The following is a 21,610-nucleotide window of genomic DNA, read 5'->3' as shown; positions in this document are numbered from 1 at the left end:
AAATCAATTATATCACTCAGAAGTACGTTATCTTTTTTAAGAATTCTTGGTTGCTTCGTGTTTCTAAGCGCTGTGTGGTGTATCCGTGATCCATTTTCGTTATAGTTTCGCCTCAAGTTCTGAGAACTGCTAGGCAATTATACTGAAAGATGGTTATTTAAAAAACGATTTGGCTTTCCTATTAGCAAATTTAAGCTTTTGTGTGACGCCATAAAAAACTCGAAACATCCAAAAACCTGTTGTCTGAAACAGAGAGGTGCGTGCCGTGGAAATTAAACTAGACTCGCTACCAGGTTCAGAAGCACAATTACTAAGGGACAAATTCCAGAATGTGTTTGGGAAAAACAGTGGATATAAAAAAATGTGTAAAGTTGCTCAAGTATTGGAGGATGTACCTGTAGATGAAGTTGACGGTGTATGTGTTTGTGACATTCCTCTCTTTAAATATGCACGTCTGACGTCCTCTGATGTGGAAGGATCGTTTTCACAGTATAAGTCGTTGTTCAGAGATAATCGGCATGCATTTGTGATGGAGAATTTGGAGATGACCTTTGTTGTTCACTGCAGTTCTCGGCCAACTACTAGCACTTAAGTGTGGTTGGTGAGTAACTAGTAGCATTTTTTTTTTCAAGCTAAGTAAGGTATTTTTGTCATATTTAAAACAAAATATTTTTTTATTTTTAGCAAATATTTTCGTACCTTTTAGCACATAAAAATAAATATATTTAAATTTTTAGCACATAAAAATCCGCTCCCTACTGATGACGATAGCATATCAATCCAAGGCGACAGATCACTATGAGATCATCGATGTACTGGTGATGTTTTTTGTTGGTGATAATAATGATATGACAATAGTTACTACGGTGTTGATGACGATGGTGTTGATGGTAAACATGGCGATGACAAGTGTAATAATGACAACGATGGCCTAATAATAACAAATATAGGGTGTAAAATGGATATGCGCGTAAATATTTTGCTATTTTGTTAACAAGAAATGCAAGTAAACAAGTTAATTTGTTCCCTGTTTTGTTAGATAAAATTTTTTTGAGTATGAATAGGTATGTAGAGATGAACAAAACTAACTGCCGCTCTCGCTCGCTGTCTTTGTTGCATTTGTCTTTCGAAGCCTCGTCTCGTCATTCTCGTGCGCTTCATTCTCGAAATAGCATTTGCTCGGCATGGAAAGATTTCGTGACTTTGAGTAGTATACATCATTGAAATAAATAACATTATAAATATTTAAATGAGACAAAAAGACAGAACAGTATCGTAGTTATCAAATTGTTCTGATTCTATTACATGATATTACCTATACTTACTTACTTACTGGCTTTTAAGGAACCCGGAGGTTCATTGCCGCCCTCACATAAGCCCGCCATTGGTCCCTATCCTGAGCAAGATTAATCCAGTCTCTATCATCATATCCCACCTCCCTCAAATCCATTTTAATATTATCTCCCTACTTATGTCTCGGCCTCCCCAAAGGTATTTTCCCCTCTGGCCTTCCAACTAACACATAATATTACCTATGGTTATATAAATAAAAAAAAACTCAAATAAATTTGCATTTCTAAGACATATGAAACATAACGTTAATATATTTTTACTTGAGATTGCACACTTGATCTCAAACATATGACAAGAAAATTCCTAGCCTTTTAATAAGGGCCTAGTAATTAAATAAAGACTGGGGAACGGATTATTATACACTGAAAGGTAGAGATGATGTTTCAAATAGACTACTTGATTGTTTATACATTTGCCAGAGTAGATAAAAGTTCAGACAGGTATTACGACTGTGGTGATTCAAGGCTGGTTGACGTTCGGGACTTCGGGAGTGATCAATCTCGACGTCTCGAAACGCACACAAGCAGTCTTTACGTCAACGACGCGACGTGTACAAAATTATCGTGCGGGTTTTCGGCTTTGGGGCGCTGTTGGTCTTGCTTTCTCGATCGTTGTTCATCTCTAGTACGTAGCATATAAGAAAATGCGTAGTACTACTAATGTAAGGGAGAAAAGAGATTATGCAAATTCTTTTATGACAGTCAAGCTGAAATGGAAAGAGAAAGTTAAAATTAATGGTGTATTAAATTGATCTTGTAGGTGTGTGTTTTTTCGTAGAGAATAAAGAGTGTGGTAAATGGATATGTTTAGGAAAGGGGTTGTGGTTACATATAGTAGCTAATTGAATGTGTTACGCTTAAGAAAAAACAATAAGTATATTGGACTAATTTTTAGGGTAATGTAAGACTTGGCATAGGTGAATAAAATTGGAAAGTGAAGCAGATCTGGGGTAATATAGAATTGTAACAGGTCTGTCTTACAGATACACGCGTATGACGGATGAATAAATATGTCGTATATCATATCATATCATATCATATGTAAACCAAATTATGTTGAATCATGCAAATCTATGTTGAATCAATCTGTTTGAGCATTAAATGCATACATCATATCATATATATTAATAATTAACTTTTTTTCTTCTTATTTCTTTAGCATTTAGCACTGTAATCTTAAGTTATTATTGCTAGGAAATAGTTTAAAAACTTCAACTGCATTTAGGTTGGTACCATTGAGAACCAAAAGCAGCATGTTCACCCGACAGTCCCTCAGGTCAGTGTACAGAGCCCGGTGCCCTCTATTAACACGAACAATAGCAACCCTACCTGCCCACTGCCCTGTACCGCAGACATACTCAAGGCTGCGCTTTCTTTCTCTCCTTTGTCACTTAATGTTGTTCACATGAATGCACAAAGTCTGTTGTGTCATTTTGACGAATTTTCTTCTATCTTCTCACCTTTAGACATTCACGTTATTCTTATCTCCGAATCTTGGTTACATCCTAATCTTCCTTCCACTCTCGTAAACCTTCCTGGCTATACGCTTTGCCGTAATGACAGAGAAGGCAAGAGAGGCGGAGGGGTGGCTGGTTATATTAGATCCGATTTGCGACCTAAAATTATTCATCATTCTCCAAGCCAGTACTCTGCCAAACCCGAGTTCATGTTCATTGAAATTTGCACCTTATTCACAAAATGTCTAGTGTGTGTCGTATATAAACCCCCACATATATATGACGTAGATGATTTCGAAACCGCCTTACTAAACGTAACGCCGCAATATGAGAACGTTATAATCATGGGTGACTTCAATTCAAACTTACTTGACTCACACTCTAGTACGACTAAAAGACTTCAATCATTCTTTCAGTGCCTTGATATGGTAATCCTACCCCTAGCTCCCACACATCATACGGAAGGTACAGACACATTACTGGACTTGATAATTACTAACAATGCCGACAAAATACTGACGCATGGACAGTTGCCTGCACCAGGACTATCAGGGCATGATATCATTTATCTATAATTTAATCTGCAGTGTCCTAAATCGGCTCCCAAAGTAATTACTTACAGGGATATTAAAAGAATAGATGATATTGCACTGAAAGAAGACGCTGCACAACTTCCATGGCACATGATCTGGACATTACGAACTGTAGACGAGAAAGTAGACTTATTCAATACGTTAATACTTCAACTTTATGACAAACACGCACCATTAAAGACCAAACGTACCAGAAGAAACCCAGCCCCTTGGATGACGACTGAAATACGTAGCCTGATGTCCGAACGCGACTTAGCTTATAGAAAATACACCCGCAACAAAAACGACGAATATTTTAACTCCTATAAACACCTAAGAAATAGAACGACTCAACTAATAAACGCTAAACTGAAATACTCCTACAAACTTATAGAACCCAACACAACCCCTTCCGAATTATGGAAAAATCTGAAGGTTATTGGACTTGGAAGGGCTAGTGAACAAGCAGACATTCCCATCCCACTTGACCGCTTGAACGAACACTTTGTAAAGGACCCGAGCTTGAACGACACAACGAAACAAGACACAGTTTTGCCTGACTCAGTTCCCCCAACTCGAGACAAATTCTATTTTACCGACGTCACTCCCATTGACGTAATGAAAGCCATCCGACGCATCAAGACAAAAGCCCAAGGGCCAGACAACATTAGCATAATACTTATACAGCAAATATAAGAGACAGTAATACCTACGATTGCACATATATTCAATAGTTCCTTAATCACTTCAACTTTCCCTAAAATATGGAAGCAAGCTTTCGTTCTTCCTCTTCCAAAAGTCAAAGTTCCCACCGACCCGAACCACTATAGACCAATCAGTATCCTGCCAGCCATTTCAAAAGCACTGGAAAGAATCGTACACAGACAAATTACTAACTACATGAACGAACACAAACTATTCGACGAGTATCAGTCAGGTTTCAGAGCTGGACACAACACAAGCACTGCTCTACTTAAAGTGACCGAAGACATTCGTGAAGCAATCGACTCTAATAAAGTAACAATACTAACACTTCTTGACCTTAGCAAAGCTTTCAACTCTGTAAGTTTTGACCTGCTCACCCATAATTTGAGAAATATGTATTTGTCAGAGAATGCTGTGAGTTGGTTCGAATCCTACTTACGGGAAAGACAACAATGTGTTGTATCCGGGAATCGAAGCTCCTCCTGGCTTGACATAACATCAGGTATACCACAGGGGTCGGTACTCGGACCATTGTTGTTCACAATATATGTCAATGATATTACATCTCTTGTAAGGCATTGTAACTATCACTTGTATGCTGACGACCTTCAATGCTACATCTCTTCCCGCTTAGACCGAGTAAATGACGCTATAGATAAATTGAACGAAGACATTGACTCGATTGTGACATGGACAAAGAAACTCCGTCTTAAAATCAATCCTGGAAAGACACAAGCAATTATATTAGGACACAAACGGCAAACCGACGCTGTAAAGTACCTCGACATTTCCCCTGTTAAAGTAAGTACAGTGCATATCCCTTTCAGTTCTTCAGTAAAAAAATCTTGGCATTCACATGGATAATAATCTCAACTGGGACATGCAAATCACAGAAACCTGCAGAAAAGTATATTCTATTATCCATGTGCTAAAAAGGATAAATGTTCATCTCCCCTCTTGCTTAAAAAAGTCCCTTGTGCAGACACTTGCATTTCCCTATTTCGACTATGCGGACATTTTACTGACTGACCTCTCCAGCGACAACAAAATGAAACTTCAACGTGCTCATAATTTGTGTGTACGTTTTGTAAGCAATGTTCGTAAATATGATCATATTACCCCATCCCTGGAAGCAATAGGTTGGCTTAAACTAGATAAGAAAAGAAATTTACATTCACTTCTCTTTCTCTTCGAAATCTTGAACTCTTCTATTCCTTCGTACCTGTCGTCTCGCTTCACTTACCTTTCTTCCCACCATAATCTGAACACACGCTCTCGTCATGAAACAATACTAACAATACCATCCCATCGCACCTCCTCATACTCATCTTCTTTCACAATAGCCCTGCCAAGACTCTGGAATTCGCTACCTGCTAGCATCAGGGACTGTCGAAATAAAATTGAATTCAAACGCAAACTTACTAGGCACTTGGTCAGTAATTGATTACTTGTAAATAGTTTCTTTAATCTATCACAAAATATTTCAATATTCAGTAATTTCATCACTATACAATTTTGTTATTCTAGATTTAATTTGTAATTCAGTAAATATAAAATATTCTTTGTTTCTCTATGATAAATTATCTAGCTTTAATTATTCAGGTAATCTTTTCGTACTTTGATTTTATTGTAATTGTAAATTTAATACTAACTGTAATATTATTTGTAATTGTAATTGTAAATTTAATACTAATTGTAATTTTATTGTTGATATTGTAGTTGGAATCTCCTGGTAGAGGGGCAGAGAAGGCCTGACGGCCTTATCTCTACCAGGTTAAATAAATAAATACTAATACTAATACTAATACTAATATCGTATCATATATCATATAATATCATATCAAATATATCATATATCATATCATATACCTATCGTATCGTATCGTCCACACCTGTGGAGTAACGGTCAGCGCGTCTGGTCGCGAAACCAGGTGGCCCGAGTTCGAATCCCGGTCGGGGCAAGTTATCTGGTTGAGGTTTTTTCCGGGGTTTTCCCTCAACCCAATACGAGAAAATGCTGGGTAACTTTCGGTGCTGGACTTCGGACTCATTTCACCGGCATTATCATCTTCGTTTCATTCAGACGCTAAATAACCTGAGATGTTGATACAGCATCGTAAAATAACTTGTAAATTTGTAGTGTTTTTGTAACGCAGTTTTTACTCCTGGTTGAGTGTTAGAGAAGGCCGTATGGCCTTAACTCTGCCAGGTTAAATAAATCATTATTATTATTATTATTATTATTATTATTATTATTATTATTATTATTATTATTATAAAATAAAATAAAATAAATCGTATCGTATCATATCTCATACTACATCACATCATATCATTCCCTATTTACTTTTCCTCTTGCTCTAAAAGTTTCTCCATAATATGTCACTTATTTTACGGTTTGATGTTTAATGAAAGGTCGTAAAATGAAACGCATATCAGTTTAGACTACACTCACATGTACTCCTGTATGAACATTTCAATTAAAGATAGTTAACCTTGCCTAAACCTAGATTGGGAAGGATTCATTAATGCTGAATAAGCCGATATTCACTTATTGATCGGCCTGGACAGCATAGTCGGTATAGCGCTGGCCTTCTGTGCTCGAGGTTGCGGGTTCGATCCCGGCGCAGGTCGATGGCATTTAAGTGTGTTTAAATGCGACAGGATCATGTCAGTAGTATACTGGCATGTAAAAGAACTCCTGTGGAACAAAATTCCGGCACACCGGCTACGCTGATATAACCCCTGCAGTTGCGAGCGTCGTTAAATAAACCATAATTTAATTTTTCATTTATTGTGCGGATCAGCAGGAAAATCTGCAATCGTGGTGAGGGAGCTCCGTCGGCAAATATTTCCAAATTCCAAACAGATTAATGTTCGTAGCTCTGTACCGAAGACTCCGGGATACAGGATCTCTTCTTCCTCGGACTGAGACGAGATTCTGATTCCTTTCGTAATGTGATAGAACTTTTCTGATAATTTTCTACATTATTAAAAAAAATACTCTCCTTTAAGAACAAAGAGATTGTTTTATTTTCGTATTTTTTTTTTTAATTTAGTGAAAAATAATTTTTAAATGTGAATTCTACTTCATTTTTAGGTCCTGGTAGTTTGGAAATCATTACCACAACGTTCACAAAGCCTCGTATTTACATTTTGATCATTTAGATACTATTACTTAATTTTTAACAGCAGTTTACCATCCTCATGATAATAAAATTATATCTGTGTTCGGAATTCCAACGTCTTACAGTACATACATATACATGCATACATACATACATACATACATACATACATACATACATACATACATACATACATACATACATAGTGTTCTGCCACATGGCGGGTCTTTCATTGCAAACCCAGCACTCTTTAATATTTCTTGTTTTCTGCCTTCCTCTTAGTCTCCGCATATAATCCACATATCCTAAATTGTTAACGAAGAAAGAGAGCGCCTTTGTCCACATTGCAGAGAAAAGGACTCCTATAGACATATTTTATTACAGCGTGTCGAATTGGAACATGTACGGAGAAATATCTACCACCCTCTATGTTAAGTCAGAATAGGAGTTCGTTTGCATGTCTTGACCTCATGGGGAATAGAGAATACGAACAAAAGACTGGATTGTTCCTCTTGAAGGCGAGACAGATTAGAACTTCAGCTGTTGAAGTTTATGATGCGAACTGACGAAGGGATACTGGTATCTACCCAGTAATATACTTTTATGTCTGTTTTAGGTTAGGATATATTATATAATGTGTTTTGTTGTGCCACTTGCATTTTAATATATGTGTTCTTTTAGAGAGTGGTTGGATATAATCATAGGTGAGAGGAGTGAAACCTACAAAGTAGGACTTGTTTCAGGTACAAAGCACGTACGGTCAGAAGACCCGTGCATTGGATTTTAGAGAAAATTATGAGAAAAAATAACATCTGTATGTATAATATTACTCAATAAATCCATCTATCTATATCTTAATGCCGTCTGTCATCTCATATCTTATTGTCTCACAGTACGCAACGAATAATAAATTTAGGCCCAGATGTTAATGTATCACAGAACCTGTTTGTGTATGGATACACGTTAAATTATTTTGTTATCTGTAACGATATAAATACCTTCATGGCAAACCTGGTATTTTTACACGTCTAAAAATAACCTCGAAGACTGAGAAATTGTTTACATAATATGGTTCAATATTATCCCCCATTATCTCTAAGAATAGTGCTTAATTGCACGTGTACCATTTATATCATTTATATGCATTACGACGAAGACGATGACATGTCGACAAAGATGATTGACAGGTTGTGGTAGCTTTCATATACTGATGATATAAGAATTTGAGTAGAGCACAAAATATTCTTCTGAAACATGTAGCCTATCTCGTCTATCGTAATTCTCACAAGAACTTCTGAAACCTGACCTACAAAACGACCATCGTATAAATCTGTAAAGTTATTATACTACAGAATAAATCAAAAGTCCGGAACCATATAAATATCTTCCATATGCTTGATTTTTAATTAATACAGATGTTACAAATATTTATAAGACCAAATGCTCTACCAGTGACACATTCGATTCTAGCCCTCAGCTATCTCAAAAGTCGCCATTTTGGATGCAACTTTGAAATTTTAAATGGAAAGGAGGTCATGAAATTTTCTGAAAAAGATAAGCAATGGCGCAATCCGTTTTGGGATATCTCTAATCGTTTTCAAGTTATTTAAAGATAACTGCCATACTGACACAAACATTAATTATTGCATCTACAGATATTTTGTAACATGGTACAGTACGAGGGAGGCTTTGGAAAAAATATTATTTTTATGCAATTCTGATAATTAACTTTTCCTGCTTTACTATCTGGTTAATCTGTGGCAGTTTCAATGCATTGTTGTGATTATTTGTAGCTTTCCTATAACAAATTTCTTAATTTTCGTTATGACATTACCTAAAGAGGAAAGAATTGATATTATTCTTCGTTGTGGTTGATTAAGCCACAGAAATGTTGCAGCAGACTGGACGAACAGTTCCCTCAACATTGGATTGGTCGGCGTGGACAAGTAGAATGGCCAGCCAGGTCTCCAGATTTAACACCCCTTGATTTTTCTTTTGGGTTTACATAAAGAGCTTGGCATATGTAGAGAAAATTGAGAATGTGGAGAGAACATTTTGTAGCATTTCCAGAGTGACGTTAGCACAGGCTTCAATGATACTTCTTTAAATGTTCCACATTCTCAGATTTCACATTTTACTAAAATATACTTCAGGTAGGCTACGTTATGGAATATATGTTGAAGTGTAAATGCGGAGTGGATATAGTCAATTATTTAATGCAACAAGTCTAAACTAAAATAAATACAATTTTTAGAAAAAGTAGAATAAAATAATCAGTAGTTTATATACACGTTACAATAAATTAATTGAATCCTTTGTTTATATCCGTTTTGTTCGATGTTCGGTTGAAGTGGTCTGCTTGGGCGTTGCTGCATATTTAGGGTGTCCCTGTGAACAAGAACGGAAATAATCTTGTGTATATCTACATTGTGTGTGCTGCCAAAAAAAAAAAGAGATGCAGCATGTTGTATAAGTACTTGAAGTTTTAAGTCACAGACTTCTGTTCAGGATGATAAAGTAGCTACCTGAAACTTACATAGCAGTAAAGGGACTAAAAGTTGAAGCTAATTTACTGATTGAAATACTAACATTCTAAAAGTGTCAATTTTTCAAATGTCATTTTATTCAATCTAATGGAGGAACAACCATATTAGAATATCATACTAATTGTCTTTGTCGTAACTCAACAATAAATGACTTCATGCACCAAAAGACGATGTCGTAGATATCCCAATATGTATTTCGCAGTGTGTTTTTCATCAGTATCTCAGAAAGTTGTTTTTTGAACTTAGCACATTTAGAATTCGTGACAATATCGTACGAAATTGAAGATAAAAATAGAAAATTTTTCTTTTGAAAAGGTGGAAAAGTTGAAATATCTTGGAGCAACAGTAACAAATATAAATTACACTCGGAAGGAAATTAAACACAGAATAAATATGGGAAATATCTGTTATTATTCGGTTGAGAAGTTTTTGTCATCCAGTTTGCTCTAATAAATGTGAAAGTTAGAATTTATGAAACAGTTATATCACCGGTTATTCTGTGTGGTTGTCAAACTTGGACTCTCACTTTGAGAGAGACAGAGAGGCTAAGGATGTTCGAGAATAAGGTGCTTAGAAAAATATTTGTGTCTAAGAGGCTTGAAGTTACAGGAGAATGGAGAAAGTTACACAACATAGAACAGCACGCATTGTATTCTTCACCTGACATAATTAGGAATATTAAATCCGGACGTTTGTGATGGGCAGGGCATGTAGCACGTATGGGCCAATTCAGAAATGTTCATAATGTGTTAGTTGGGAGGCCGGAGGGAAGAAGGCTTTTGGGAATGCCGGGAGGATAATATTAAAATGAATTTGAGGAAAGTGGGATGTAATGGTAGGGACTGGTTTAATCTTGCTCAGGTTAGGGATCAATGGCGGGATTATATGAGGGCGACAACGAACCTCCAGGTTTCTTAAAAGCCATTTGTAAGTAAGTAAGTAAGCAAGCACATTTTAGAATGTTAGGTCCTCAGTTCTTAAAATAACATTCTTTCATGAGGTATAATAATAATAATAATAATAATAATAATAATAATAGTAAAAATTAATAATAATATAAATAATTCATTATCATTATCATGTTATACAGTATTTTCTAAGATTGTGTTCTGTATCAATCTTGTATCATCAAATGTTATTTGCCATTCACAATTTACGGGTGTTCCCTGGTTATGTGGTCAAGAATACCAATTGAAATAATACAGGACAATGACCGAGGATGTAACCGGGGTATCATGGGAGGGATATAATACGAAACTGTAATTGATTTTAAAAATAACATAAATTATAATCAAATGCATTCTTAAATTTAATGAAGAATAATTACATCAGTATTTTTCTTAAAGATAATTATAATGACTCCATTATTCTTAATACGAATTCTGAAGTAAATGGAAACGTTAAACATCAATACGGTTGCGTTTAAAATTCTTATTTTGTACATAAAATCCACGTCCCTGCTCTGAATACATAATGAGTCCACTGAACTTGTAACTACGATCGCTAGAATAGAGGAAATTAAACATTTCTTCTTCTTTTCTTCTTATTTAGACTGTAGCCTGTTATTCACTAGAGAGCAGGAGTCCTTCCATATCTTTCTTGGTTTTCCAGGGCTCCTCCTTCCACTTGGGAGATTATCACACGCCACGCGAAAGATTCTGTTCAGTGCCATTCGAGATATAATGTTCATAAAACATTTAACACCTTTAATTTCAAACTAATGTTAGTTATTCTGTACATTATTCTAAATATCTCGGCTCCAACTTCTCCAGCTTTTCTTTTGACGTAGAACTACTTTCTACTAGCTATGTAGGGGGGTTACTTGGAATTCAGCGTCACATAAAAATTCAACCCCTCTCTTTGGCGTCCTCTGATACTCCTTGTATTTCTCTTGTCTCCTTGTTTTCCTGCCTTGTCTTACTCTTGTTCTCCTTGTATTCGCCTTTTTCCATGACCTCCTCTTGTCTTCCTCTAGTTCTTTATAGCTTCTCCCTTTTCCCCTTGTCGTTCCTTGTTCTCCTTGTATTCTATTTCCTCCTTATATTTCCCTTGTTCTCCTTGTCATCTATTTGTTCTTCTTGTTTTCGCTTCTTCCTCTTGTTTTCCCCTTGTTATCCTTGTATTTCCTTTGTTCTCCTTATATTCCCTTACTCTTCTTTTATTTACATAGTTCTTCTTGTTTTTTTATTCCCCTTGTTCTCCCTGCATTCCTTCATTCTGCTTGTGTTCCTGTTATTTTCCTTGTATTCCCCTTGTTCACCTTTTATTCCCTTTGTGCTCCTTGTATTTCCCTTGTTCTCCTTGTCATCCTTTTGTTCTTACTATTTCCTTACGATGGAAGAGTAATGGAACGGAGAAAAATTCTCTCCGGCGCCGGGATTTGAACCCGGGTTTTCAGCTCTACGTGCTGATCCTTGTTCTTTTTGTCCCCTCGTTCTCCTTGTCGTCTCTTTATTCTTGAATTTTCCTGGTTCTTCCTATAATTTCTTTTTTTGTTTTAATATTTCCCTTGTTCTCCTTGCCATCCTGTTCTTCTTGTATTCATCTTGTTCTCCTTGTGTTCCCCTTCTTCTCCTTGTTCCTTTGTTCTGCTTGTTTTCCCCTTGTTCTCCTTGTGTTCACCTTGTTATCCTTGTCGTCCCCTTTTTCTCCTCGTTTTCCTTTTAATCCTCATGTTCTCCTTGTATCCCCTAATTATCCTTGTATTTCCCTTTACTTCCTTTTATTCCTCTTATTCTCCTTGTATTCCCCTTCTTCTCCTTGTTGTACATTGTTACCTTTCCTTCTCGCATTTCTCCATTTATTCTCCCCGTTTTCAGCTTTTCTCTTCTATGCTGTTTCTTTATTCTTCCCTCCCATATTCTTCTATTCTCCCTCCAATTTATTCTTTCCTTTTTTCTTGTACTTTTTATTTTCATTTCATTTCTTATTTGAACTCTTCTCCTGTCCCATCTTCTCTGTCTTCCCGTACTAACGTTCATTATCCGTCTCTTCTTTCTCTCAATCATCCTGTTATTCCTTTCCTTTATAGTATTTCTTCTTTTCTTTCCCCTTCTACTTATTTTCATTCTAATCTTCCATAGAAGCAGGCAGTCTAAGAATGCCTGGTTCAATGCCATTTTCTACACTGTAAATCCCTAAAGATATGTGTAATAGCGAACCTATGCCTCTTTGGCGAGAATCCGCCGTTTTTGGTGTGGCTGACTTAACCCTTTGATGCACGCATTTGGGAAGGAAATAAAAAATTGTGTTTGCAATGAAATTTAACTTTTGTCTAAGAGAAGTGCCTCAAATTTTAAAAATTATCAAAACTTCCATTTTTTACACAGAAAATGGGTGATTTCATGGTAAAACCACTATGCAATACTGCAGAACACAATGTCTTCAGATTTATTGCGAATGATACAATAGGAAACAGTTTCTGGTTTCATTAAGGCAAAGTGCCACTTCACATGTGTTGCATGGTGATTAGAAAGGAAAAGAATGGACCTTCTATCCTTCACTTGAGCCAGGACACTCCAGCATATGACGTACGGCTGTCACTCTCACCACGTTTCATGTCGCGGTCTCTTCTTTCGTCGTGTGGTAAACCAATACGCCCATGTCTAACTGTGCCACATGCATACATATTTTGCTCCCTTAGAGATCATCAGATTCAAACTTGTGAAAAAGTTGTCAAAAACACTCTGTGATTGTCACCAACCATCTCTTCCTTGTAGCCATGATGAATAAGCTGACACAAAAATTGAACATTTTGTTGGATATGGTAAGCATAACTACCCTGTTTGCGTAGTGATTACGTTTTGAACCCACCACATTATTTCTATATTGACGCCACATGTGTCGAAGAAATTACAATCTTGTTACTGAAATATGTTCTAAAAGACCGAAAGACAAATAATACTAAATAGAAACTTACGTAACTGTGATATTTTTAACATACAACTGAAACAAAAACACGTAGCGAGTCTTACACACCCCAACTATACACAACAACATCGGCCATCTTAGTGGAGCAACACAAATATAGGAAAAATAAAATTCTTCTACAGTTACTAGGGATCAGTGAACGCAGCGCAGTAGTTTTTAAATAAAAATCACACTGTAAATAGGCAGGAAACTCAAATTTAAAAGGTGGTTATGTACTATAACCACTGCGCTTCAAAGGGTTAAGTATATAATCGTTCAGTAAAAGAATGCTTACGTATTTTTGGTATGCAGTATCCACAACAGTTGCAACTAGAGTGGGGAGGCACAAAGTTGTTGTCTTCTGGGCAGTTCTTCTCGGAAAGAACTTCGCAAGTTTCTGTGCATCGTTTCATTTCATCCTCGCAGACTACCGAAGCTCTTGCTGTGTTCACCAACAGGAGGAACCCGACGAAGCACAGCACAAGAGAGACCATGACCTGAGGAGGAAATGACATCATCTTTACTACACTCTAACTACTATGTTCTTTCCAAAATGGTTACCGGAACCTAAACACATCGAGGGACTCCAAAAGATGATTGGAGAAATATCTCCAGTAGAAGGTGAACTTGAAAGGAAACTCACAACCAGGAGGAGAGCAGAATGAAGCGAGGTGCTTAATTTCACACACCACAGAAAAGTTCTGGAGGAAGAAAAAGGTTGAGGAGCAAAAAATAGAAAGCTGGATAGAGAAAAGCAATATCCCAGTAAGATGGTACTATAAAACATGGGAAAATGTGTAACAATGGAAAAGCAAGAGGAAAAATAGTGAGACAATACGCTATGAATATTCCAGAAACCCTGAAAAGGTCATGAAGAATGCTTATTATTGAGAATGGGAACAGGATAGTGATAGTAGAGTAGAGAAGGTGTTCGAAAGCAAGACGAAGATGCCGCAGATGAAACAGAATATGTGACAAGCGGCAAAACATTTCAGGAGAGTGGCCGCAGAGCTTGGGTTGTGTGGCTGGACACACGAACAGTGCGCAGACAGCGAGGATATTTTTATTTCAGAATTGATCTTTGAAAATAGTCAATGAGATATCCTGCTTCTTTCTGGAATGCATTAAATGCAAATGTTTTTAATGTTTATCTAGTATTAAGTCATTTTATAATTTTGAAACACTATCGATACTGGGAATCCATTTTTTTAGAGTTCGTAAATGCATTCTTTTTTTTTTTTTCAGAAGATTTTTAAAATACTGAAATAAAGATTTATAAAATTAACTCTTAAAATAATATGATGAAAGATGAGTGGAACGGAGAAAAATTCTCTCCGGCACCGGGATTTCAACCCCGGTTTTCAGCTCTACGTGCTGATGCTCTATCCACTAAGCCACACCGGATTCCCATCCCGATGTCGGATCGAATCCTCTCAGTTTAAGTTCCACCTCTTGGGTTCCCTCTAGTGGTCTACCCTCATGCACTGCGCCATAGATGTATGACAGTGGCACAATGTCCACATATGTGCAGAGGTGCACTCGTTATGAGTGACTAAGTGGCCGGATCCGATGGAATAAGCGCCGTCTTAAATCAATGAGAATTTTTCTCCGTTCCACTCATCTTTCATCATATGATGACGCAGAATATCTGCACGGAAATATATGTACTTCGATATACCATAATAATATATCTTGAAATAATGCTGCAAAAAACACCAACACTAGGCACTTAGTTCAAGATTCATTACAAAATCTTACAATGTTATTTACTTTGACTTCTGCGTTTATGATTAATTATTTAAATAGGCCTACTGTTACACTGTTACAAGTTGAACACATTAAACTCTGCAGTCAACTTATACCACTCTAAACTTAAAAAAAAATAAGTATTGACACTATTTCTAGCATAATTGTCTAATTAATTACGTAATTAGGCCTACCTGTTTATAATTACATATTTCCTCAATTCTGATTTTCAGTCCGCAGAGTTTTATCTATTTCAATTTTCATAAATCATTTTAAGAAAATCTTGTTCCTGAATTTTCAGGTCCCCAGCATCTTGAGGCCCTGAGCAAAGGCACCATAGGCTCCTGCCTAAATCAGGCCCTAGGACGGAGTGTACTGTGCTGAAATGACAGAACAATTTCCTTGCAGTGCTTTTTCCGATGACATTCTCCTCGTACATGACAAAAAATTTTCCCTCTTACAGTGATTCGCTTCAGATCCCTTTTGTTCAGAGGTTTTGGTTCGGTGGGGTGAGGTTTCCAATAACGTTGATCCTCTGTCTTCTCCAATGGTTCAAAACATTGAGATGAAATTCTAGTCTCTCTTTTTCTTCAGATACAGATCGTGCTCGTTTTTTGGCTCTCCAACAAAATATTTCAGGGTCTTGGTTTCATGCATTTCCTTCCCCTAACATCGATACTTTTATGGATCCCAGATCCTTTAAAGCAATGGTCGTCAGCACTCGCTGAAATGTGCAAAGGGTAAGCGGTGCCGTCCCGTGTGCCCCGTCGTGCAGCAGGAAGAGATAGAGAGCATATCCGCTAGCAGCTACGAGTGCACCATGGTGCACTACGTTTTCCGCGGGTAAGAGACATTAGCCCCAGGGTGCTCTGTGCTGACGACCCCTGCTTTAAAGTTTCCGTGGCTTTACGCCTCGATTGCAAAATCTGTCACATCCATAAATGTATCTGTGACAATATTGCAGATTCCTATGACCACCATGCCTTAAGTTGTGTCATGAGTAAGGGCCGTCTTTCTCGTCATTCATTGATTATGTCATTAAAAGAGCATCAACATCCTCAGGGGTTCCATCCATCTTACAACCTTTCGGGATCAGCCGTTCAGACGGCAAAAGACCCGATGGTCTGACTCTGGTCTCGTGGTGTGTAGGCAAATCCTTAATTTGAGATTCCACATGTGTGGATACACTGGCCCCTTCTCACCTGTCTTCAGCCTCTAAGACACAAGGATCTGCAGCAGAAAGTGCCGCTCTCAATAAACACCATAAATATAAACATCTTACAGATAATTATATTTTTATCCCTTTTGCCGTTGAAACGTTTGGATCATGATGTAGTGAAGCCAAAGCTCTCATCTCCACCATAGGCAGAAGTTTAGTGCAGCTTTCTGGGGACCCCCGAAGCAGTCAATATCTATGTCAGCGCATTGGGATCGCCATTCAGTGCGGTAATGCAACGAGTATTCTTGCATCAATACACCATATTATATTTTATTATGCTTTGACTCTGTATACAGCATTTATGTTCATGCTCATGATATTTAATATTTATTGCATCTTGTTGAATCAGCAATTTAATGTTAAGTTATATTTAACAGTAAAGCTTTATGTTTTCCATTCCTTCATGGTTTCATCACAGTCTAGTAGATACAGTCACGAAGCTTGAGTTGTGAGGGTGCTAGGAACAATAGACTGTGCCGGTATTATTTCGCATTGTCTGTAGTAGCGATACTAGTGCTTAGCAACTATCTATGGATGCATATTTCCTACATATTGACCTTCGTGACTGTATATACTAGACTGTGGTTTCATGTTATAATCGTTCCTAAAATGATTGCTATGTATGGCTCAATAATACTTACAAGAAGCAATACGAGTATAATGACAAACGATAAATAATCTCCTAGCAACGCAGTGTTGTGATAACGAACAAAAACGCTATGAAATATGCATCAATCCTAATTGTATATTGTCTGATATCTCAGCTTAGCATGGTAGGTAGGCCTACGTAAGCATTATTTAAGATAGAGAACTTACTTTACTGCACTTCATGATGGCGAAGGTTTAAAAACGTGCACAACGAGATCTGTAAGATAAAATTCATGAATTATCAAACAATATTGTGAAAATATGCATTATTATGAATAATATTGACAACCGTTTTCAACATTAACACACAATAGTTTAATTCGATTTTCAGAAAAGTAAGCAATTAGTTATGTCTTTATGTCCTCTTCTGTTTCTGCTATGACTCCTTAGATCAGCCATGGCGAAAATGCGACTCACGAGCACAGTGTGGCTCGCAATGATAGCTGTGCATTTCCTTTGCTTCCTACCTTCCCCAACCCCCTACCCTCTCACTCACTGGAGTCAAACTCCATTCCATTTGTATTTGTCTCTGACCTGCGAGTAGCGTATCGTTGCAATGTCTCTCTCGAAACCATGTACCTCTACAAAAACGAAAGTTTCAAGTAGGATGGGAGGACGCATTTTTTTCTGCCAATATGATGAGAATATTAAATGTATGTTTTGTTCACAAGTATTACGAGGAAAACTGTTGTATAACATAAAACGGCATTATACTACATGTCACTCATGAAACATTGAAAGGTTATCATCATCATCATCATCATCATCATCATCATCATCATCTTTTTCAAAAGATGTACGAATAATGCGGTTAGATCTTCAATTTAAACTCACAGATTTACAATATGACGTTAAATGAAAGCTAGATGTAAGGACTTCACAAATGTTGAACTTTTCAAATCTTTGCCAAAAAATAAATATCCGAACTTTCGTTCTTTCGCTTGCCCTTTTGAAGCCACGTTCGCTACAACTTACGTTTGTGAAAAATTATTTTCAACAATGAAAATAGTAAAAACCAAATTTAGATCACGACTGACAGATAACTACCTTTGTGATCAACTACGACTGGCAGTAAGTGACATAATTCCTGATTTTCAAACTCTGTCGCAGAGACATTCTGAAGACAATTTTAGGTTGTGATAATGTGTCCTATATTTTCTTGTTCATTTCTTTCTTCGTTACACGTACTAAACATTAGTTTGTAGCCTTGAACTGAATAAAATTTTATTGAAGTGCTTGACGTAAGGAAAATTAAAATCCGTTAATAAGTCAGACAGTTGCTTCACTTTCCCTTCGGTTGTCCGCCTCCCTCCATAGGTCCTATGCACGTTGCAGGTTACACAGTGGCTCCGTGCACGATCGCATTTTCGCCACAGCTACCTTAGATAATTAAGTAACGTTATTATTATTATTATTATTATTATTATTATTATTATTATTATTATTATTATTATTATTATTATTATTATTATAAAGCTGGCCGCCCAGCATCGGAAATTCACACTAATATAAGATCTCCGTCCGTGAATGAAAGGTCTCTAGGTAAAATTTTCCGACCATTTCTGGCGAATCTCCATATTTTGAGGAAGCATAACGGTCTAAATGCACACGAACTTGTCTGACCCTTCAGCTGTAGATCATCCAATTATCAAGCACCATTGTTATCATATTCAAATAAATTAAGTATGTCTCGTATTTCAGAATTTACTTGCAACTATTTGGAATAAGCACCCTTACAAAAATTAGAACGTGTATTCTTTCAAGGTATGATCATGGACTGTAAGAATCTGAGTACGGCATGATAAGATTTCGTAATTTGTGACATTGATTTCACCCTCTCATCTCTACAACATGACCTGGGGTCAGAGGAGGTGGGATGGGATAACAGCACACATGCCAGGTTGCTAATATTAGTTGGGAATCGGAGAAATATAATTACATGCTTCTTTGAATACATGAAAAATTCGTAATAATAACGGACTGTAAGGGAGAAGTTACTCTTTGCATGTAAAACATATATTTGTTCACAATTAATCCAATGGAGGAATGTTATATATTAATTTATGACGTCTATAAAGCAGAAACGTAAATGTTTGTGTGTATGTATGTATGTATGTATGTATGTATGTATGTATGTATGTATGTACAAACTATGCGAACAGATTTATTTGTTACACAGGGTGTAAGTGAAATAACCCTAAATATTTTCATAAAATCCTATAAACGCAACTTCGTAGGTTCAAGTCTCCTCGCCTCCTAAAAGGTAAATTATAAATTATTACAAATTTAAAAAACAATACGTATTAGTTATGAATGCAATGCACAAATTAATTACGACGTAGTAGACAGAGAAAAGAGAAGGAGATTGGGTGTATGTATATTTAAGAAATGGTAATAAAGAAGTAGAGGTAGTGACATCTAGTAACTAATATATTAACTTCTTGAGTAATAGGTGAATGGAAAAGTATGCGTGTATGCCCGGGTACTAGGAAAATACTAATGAACTGTGAGATAAAGTTCAAACTGTGAGGTAAAGTCTTTATCTCACTAGTGGAATAAAGTAATTTTGAATAAAAGCCCACTTTACAAATGCAAAAGTATTTAGTAAAGGTATGTTTTTCGTTATGGTCATGGATAATGTATTTTACGGATTACTGAAAAATAAATGGCAACCGTTGTAATATTACAGCGAATTTATTATATATCTTTCTAAATTCATCACGCTGTATATTATTTTCTTTCATCCACAACATTCCATTAACAACATACGTATGTAACAATGGAAAAATATTGCGTGCTATTGTTTTCTTTTCAACAGCGGAAAGGCTCAAGTATTCTGATGATAATAACAATGAGAACTAATGTAGCTAAAGTTTAACAATAATTTATTTTACTGTATCTACGAATGAAAAAGAAGTGAAAGGCAGACTTACCTAGTGTGTAGGAACTGTAATTGTCTCTGCTTTTGTAAGAGCGTAGGAACTGAAAAAGCTGAGAACGGTGAACGTTTTATATTTGTATTACGGGATCCTTGAAAGCTACTTCAAACCAGGATGCAAACAGTAGGGAAAACCAGTACGTAAAACATTGTACCTTTATCGACGACGGTGACAAGTTTCCGAAAAGGAGGAAAAGAGTTTGAGTTATTTATGGTATCGAACCCGGAATCGAGACTCCAGGAAGTTCCGAACTTCTGGATACGATAACATGTCGGTATCTTTCATGTAATGAGCCTCACCTTAAGAATAAATATTATGATTCTTAAATACATATCAAAATGTAATAGAATAAATAATTCCTACAATTTCAATTTTATATTATTTTAAAATTGGTTTGCATCCTTGCATTTTGTGAACAAATATTTCAATATTAAATTTGAATCAGGTTACAGGTTTATGTAACGTAATAATATTATTCAGACTGGAAAGGGGGATATCCACATAACTACAGCCTATATAGGTTTATAAGACTATTCAGACTGAAAAGGAGGATATCCACATAATATAGCCTATATAGGTTTATAAGACTATTCAGACTGGAAAGGAGGATATCCACATAATATAGCCTATATAGGTTTATAAGACTATTCAGACTCAAAAGGAGGATATCCACATAATATAGCCTATATAGGTTTATAAGACTATTCAGACTGGAAAGGAGGATATCCACATAATATAGCCTATATAGGTTTATAAGACTATTCAGACTGAAAAGGAGGATATCCACATACTATGGCCTATATAGGTTTATAAGACTATTCAGACTGCAAAGGAGGATATCCACATACTATAGCCTATATAGGTTTATAAGACTATTCAGACTGGAAAGGAGGATATCCACATAATATAGCCTATATAGGTTTATAAGACTATTCAGACTGCAAAGGAGGATATCCACATACTATAGCCTATATAGGTTTATCAGACTATTCAGACTGGAAAGGGGGATATCCACATACTATAGCCTATATAGGTTTATAAGACTATTCAGACTGGAAAGGAGGATATCCACATAATATAGCCTATATAGGTTTATAAGACTATTCAGACTGCAAAGGAGGATATCCAAATACTATAGCCTATATAGGTTTATCAGACTATTCAGACTGGAAAGGGGGATATCCACATACTATAGCCTATATAGGTTTATAAGACTATTCAGACTGGAAAGGAGGATATCCACATACTATAGCCTATATAGGTTTATAAGACTATTCAGACTGGAAAGGGGGATATCCACATACTATAGCCTATATAGGTTTATAAGACTATTCAGACTGGAAAGGGGGATATCCACATACTATAGCCTATATAGGTTTATAAGACTAT

The 21,610-nt window shown here is 36.4% G+C and overlaps 1 long non-coding RNA gene across 1 annotated transcript; it reads right to left on the bottom strand.

Annotated features, from left to right (window-relative positions):
• Positions 1–9,414: 9,414 nt before the first annotated feature.
• Positions 9,415–20,396, bottom strand: LOC138704309 (uncharacterized). The gene is made up of 4 exons (XR_011333309.1): positions 20,216–20,396; positions 17,451–17,499; positions 13,965–14,166; positions 9,415–9,602 (listed from the first exon to the last, which is right to left on the bottom strand). It is a non-coding gene; the product is annotated as an uncharacterized lncRNA (long non-coding RNA).
• Positions 20,397–21,610: the final 1,214 nt, after the last annotated feature.

Source organism: Periplaneta americana, chromosome 1 (genome assembly GCF_040183065.1).
Source record: "Periplaneta americana isolate PAMFEO1 chromosome 1, P.americana_PAMFEO1_priV1, whole genome shotgun sequence".
Lineage (NCBI taxonomy): Eukaryota > Metazoa > Arthropoda > Insecta > Blattodea > Blattidae > Periplaneta > Periplaneta americana.
This window is presented reverse-complemented; position numbering and strand designations above follow the sequence as displayed.